A 5413-nucleotide genomic window follows, 5' to 3' on the forward strand; every position below is an offset into this window, starting at 1 on the left:
ATAGGCCCTATCAGCCTGAATCTTCGGGCAATTTACTAACGCCATGTATTCCTCCACAGTAGGTACTAAATCAACTTCTCCGAAGGTGAAGCAACTGTAAGCAGGGTTCCAAAACTGCGCGAGAGCCCGGAACAAGTACTTGTCCACCTTTACATCGAGCAAATAGGGTAAATCGCCGTAGTTACAGTAAAAGAGTTGCTTAACTTCGCCATTCCAACTTTCCATATATCCTTTAACTCTGCAGGTCATTTGAGTCACACTGATGCGAGTGAAATCCCACAACTCCGATTCATATCCCTCGGTCAAACTATCTCCTTTCTTTTGTTGCGTTCTATCAGACCACACTCGGACGGCCGCATTATCCTCCACTCTATCAAGAAATCCTTTTTCCATGCTAAACTCTTCTATTTAGTAACCGAACGTAAATCAACACCCTTTTATGATGAGATGCCATGCGAAAACAATCAAAACACAACAAGTTAGTATTATATACAAAGAATAGCATTCAAAACAAATAAGGAGTATATAAATGCCTAATAGGGTAACCACTAGGGTTCGGTGTGGTTCTACCTAAGGTAGGCTCCTAGGGCTCATTACATGTAGTTCGGTTTTAAGGTAAAGGTACCTGAACCAGCAGATTCCTCGACCCTCGCCCATTATAGGCTCATACGGACCGAGTTCGATTCAGGGGAATACATTTCCCTACGGCTATACGGAGATGAAAACCTCACGAAGACGCAGGTACGGATGTATCCCGAAAGCGATCCACTATCCTATACGGAGGTGAAGACCTCACGAAGGAGTAGTTTCTCACTTCCACTTAAGAGGGTGAAATTGACCAATAATGCAATATGCAAAGATACATCATAGAACTAAACTACTTAAAGCAAGCATATTATGAAGAAGGCCACGAAAATAACAAACAATATGCAATGCAGATAATTTAAAACCAATTTTCAATTTCGAAAAAAAGACAAAAATTAACCAATTTAAGGCTTGACTCTCGAAGTCCCCAGTGGAGCCGCCAAGCTATCGTAACCATCTTTGAAAACAACGGGGTCGACTTGGTTTGAAAGCGAAAATTAAAACGGGAGTCGCCACCGATCTTTATTAGGTGTGATCGGATCACCTTTGTTTTAATAAATCAAATTTAGTTTACTAAAACAGTGCCTTTGGTCTACGAAACTTGAGAGAATAAGTTCAGGAGTCGGTTACGTGCGAGGAAGGATTAGCACCCTTGACACGCCCAAAAATTGGTACCGAATTGATTAGTTAGTGTCCTAATGTCGAAAATTTGAAAATCGGGAAGGGATTTGAAATACGATCTTTTCTATTAATATTGACTTTAAAATTCTTGAATTAGCTTGAATTGATTGTTTAAAGATATCCTTATCTCGAGATATCAGAGTATCACATCCCGTAAGTTAGGACACAATACCATGAACTCCCGAGCACAAAGTCGTCTCTTAATTTAAATGAGAATTTAGGTGCTTTAAAACTCGAAAAGGATATTGGCTATTTAGAAACAATAAGGAAATCGAAACCCCGTAAGTTAGGGCACGATTCCTTGATGTTCCAAAATGCAAAACATTGCCTTATTTGGAAATTTTCATTTTGAATAGTAACGAATACGATATTAAACGAGGTGTATTTGTTAGGTGAAATAAAATGATTTATTGGATAAATGTATTGGGCTAATGAATGATACGACTTAGGCTAGATAAAACAAAGATATATCGTAGAGCACGGGATAATACAACATGAAATACAATGTTTATACAAGCAAATGACAATAATGAAAATACGAATAAACCAAATATAATACATACAATGGTAACATTCACATAACATATATCACTTAGGCATTAATCACTAGTAATCAAAGACAAATGAATTAAATAAAATATAACCATTTTTTAAAAAAAATAAAGCAAATTAAAATGAATAAAGTATAAAACAAATTTTATGATGGTAAGAAATGAATTTAAAATAAATGATGTGAAGAGAAAAAAAGAAAAAAAATTAATATCGATAATGTACAAAAAAGAATATATGTAAAAGAAAATTTAAAATAGATAAGATACAATACGTCAAAGAAATAATTAGAATATATATAAAAATAGATATAATGATTTGAAATTGATAGCATATATAAAATTTTACAATAAATAATAAAACAATTTAAAATGAATGACACATAAAGCAAGTTTATAAAATGAATGATGTAAGAGAATTTTAAAACCTATATTATAAAGCAAGTTACAAAAGATTCATATGAATAATTTTAAAATGGGTGATATATATATAATTAAAAGTGTAAAATAGATAACATGGAATAAGTAGAATGGTTTGAAATAAGGTGTAAAATAACTTTGAACTAAATAATATATAAGTTAATTTAAAATTATAAATATGAAGTTTAAAATGTATAATACGTAAAAGGATTTAAAATAGACAATATAAATATACTTTATAATAACGCTTTAGATATGATATATAAAAAATTATTAGAAATACATAATTCATAATAACTAAAGAATAAACAACGTAATAATTTGAAATAGATATATGGCAAAAACAGTTTTGGGAATAATAGCAAACATATAGAAACTTAAAATAAATGGTATATATACATAAATTTATAACAAATAATATAGACATGAGTACATAAAGTTTAAAAATGGGTAATACAAAACTTATAATAAATAATACATAGAATACTAAAAATAAATGAATAAAAGGTTTAAGATAACGCAATAATTTAAATAAATAGTACATTAAACGATTTAAAATAAAAATGGCACTTTGGAGTAAAACGTAGTAATCTATAATAACTAATATGAATGAGGATCTTAATGTGAGGCAAAATAGTATAAAAGACCCAAAACAGATCAATAAAAGGTTTAAAACATCATGTGAAAGATTTAAGAATGAATATGCACAATAATGGAACATAAAAAAACAAATAGTCTAATAAAAAATGAAGACAAAATATGTAATATATGTATGCATTAAGATAATTAATATGTAAAAAAAACCCTTAAAGTAAATAAATATAAAACAGTTTTTTAAATAAAAAAGACGAATATACAAATACCGTATAAAGTTTGAAACTAAATAAAATAATATCTAAATAAATCGCAAATGGGCATATAATAAAATATAATGGAACAGTTTGAAATAAAGAGGAAATGATTAAATTAAAATCAAAATGAAAGAAAAGGTACAAATTATAATAACAGGTAAGTGCCATGGACTACATCAAAATGCATTCAAATTTATGAGGACGAAATGGGACATTATCCCAAGTCTCAAATGCGCTGCATTTCAACCACTCAGGCCGAGGACTAGAACGGAAATGAAATGAAATAAGTGGGCGAAATTAAAAAAAGAAAATGCAAAAAGGACTAAATCAAATGGCGCAGGAAAATAGGAGGGACCGTGAACGAAAATATCCCATTTAGCCTTAAAAAAAACTGCTGCCGTTTCCTGCCATTTAAGCCATTCTTTCTCTTTTTCATTTCAGCTTTTATTTAAAAAAGAAAACAGAGGCCTTTGCCCTCTTTCCCTCTCTGCTCATTCGGCTAGGGTTATTAGAACTTTCATGCCGCCTTCACCGCAGCGCCACCACAAGCGGTGGTTGGGGTGTAAACCGAGCTTTCAAGCCCCTGTTTAAGGCGAACTTAACAGCGAAAACTTCCTTGACCAAAGAAGATCCAAAGAAGGAACCCCTACGACCTCTTCGGTCGATCCGACGGCGGAGGAGCGATCTCCGACGACGGTCACTTCGATTCGGGTAAGTCCCCTTCTTTGATCTTTACCCTTTTTGTTTTTTCTTTTAGATTTGTAGTATAAATAAAAAGAAATTAAAGAGATGAAAGAACGAAATGAAAACAAAGTAAAAATAAATCAGAGTCAACCTTTAAATTTTGTTCTGTTCTTTTATTCAAATGTCTGTGTCCACCCCCCGTTACAATCAGTTTCATTTCGGCTTTATAGCCGATTCCCATATTAAAATATTGTTGTTTATTCTCTGCTACTGCTTATGCTTCTTGCTGCCATTTTCCTCTTTCCAAATGTTGCAGGTCATGGAGTGTCAGACGCGTGGAAGGCCAGTGACTGGCGCCTCGAGCGGTGGTGGCGCACGTGGGAAGGCTGGTGGCTGAAGGTTCGCAGCTAACAACTTTGGTGGCTGCTGCAATTTTTTAACATAGTGAGCTATTATTTGGGCTTTAGGGTTTGTATTTAGTTGGGTGGTCTTTAGTTTGGCCCGGGCATAATTGGGCTGTACAGCTGCCCTTTTGCTCATTGTCGTGTAACGATATAAGCAAAGACTCAGGAAAGACCATTGCCGTGCTGGGTCTGACTTCTTTGGTGCTCATTTCTTCAGTAGCCTATTGCTCCACTGCAACTCGGGAGATAAGTCTTGCATTTAACCCGCCCCTGTAACTTTAGGAAGATAGGTTGTTGATTGCCTACGCAACTTCAGAGAGATGAACTGGATTTCAATCTACTGAACTTCAAGAATCGTTGGCTAGCAGCTCAACGCCATCTCAGAGAGAAGATATTGATTTCCAGCTGTTACCTACATAGGTTAAGACGTAAATTCAGCTGTTACCTACTGCTTAGAAGCCTTCGCCTGATCTCCCTACGGGGTTAAGATCTGTAATACGTTACCACTGCTTAGGGGGTTTAAGGTCTTGTAAATTTAGCCCTGTACCCTAACTGCTTAGGGGTTAAGGCCCTTCGCCTTCGATCTATTTCCTACTGCTTAGGGGTTAAGATCTGTGAATTTGCCTGTTACCCTACTGCTTAGGGGTTAAGGCCCTTCGTCTTCGATCTATTTTCCTACCGCTTAGGGAGATAAGATCTTAATTCAACCTGTTACCACTACTGCTTAAGGGTTAAGGTTTCTGTCGTCTTCGATCTGCTCCACTACTGCTTAGGGAGATAAGATCTGCATTCAACCTGTTACCTACTGCTTAGGGGTTTAAGGTCTCGTCTTCCGATTGGTTACAACATTCTTTGGAGAACAAGACCTGTTGTATCGTTTCATGGACCTATTTGAATGTCAAATGATTAAGGATGTATGATCAGAATGAATCAATCCTAGCAGAAGCAAAATGGTCCGCCTTTTTTAACCGACTCGTTGTCATCACAAGATTTATTAATTGACGTATTATTCTGTCTTTTTCTTGACTGGTATCTCTGGCAGAATACCCGAAGGATAATCGCAATCTGGGCTATTCTTTCCCCAACTTTTCCAATCCTTGAATTTGGGCGATTCAAACTAATTAGCCCCGTTTCAGTCCTTGTATCATTTAGAAGAATTTCAGAGTAATATGCAGAACTATTTTTGATATTATTAGTCTGTTAATCATCAACTTAATGAAAGATGCTTGAAAGAGATTAT

The sequence above is a fragment of the Gossypium hirsutum genome, chromosome A02 (genome assembly GCF_007990345.1).
Source record: "Gossypium hirsutum isolate 1008001.06 chromosome A02, Gossypium_hirsutum_v2.1, whole genome shotgun sequence".
Lineage (NCBI taxonomy): Eukaryota > Viridiplantae > Streptophyta > Magnoliopsida > Malvales > Malvaceae > Gossypium > Gossypium hirsutum.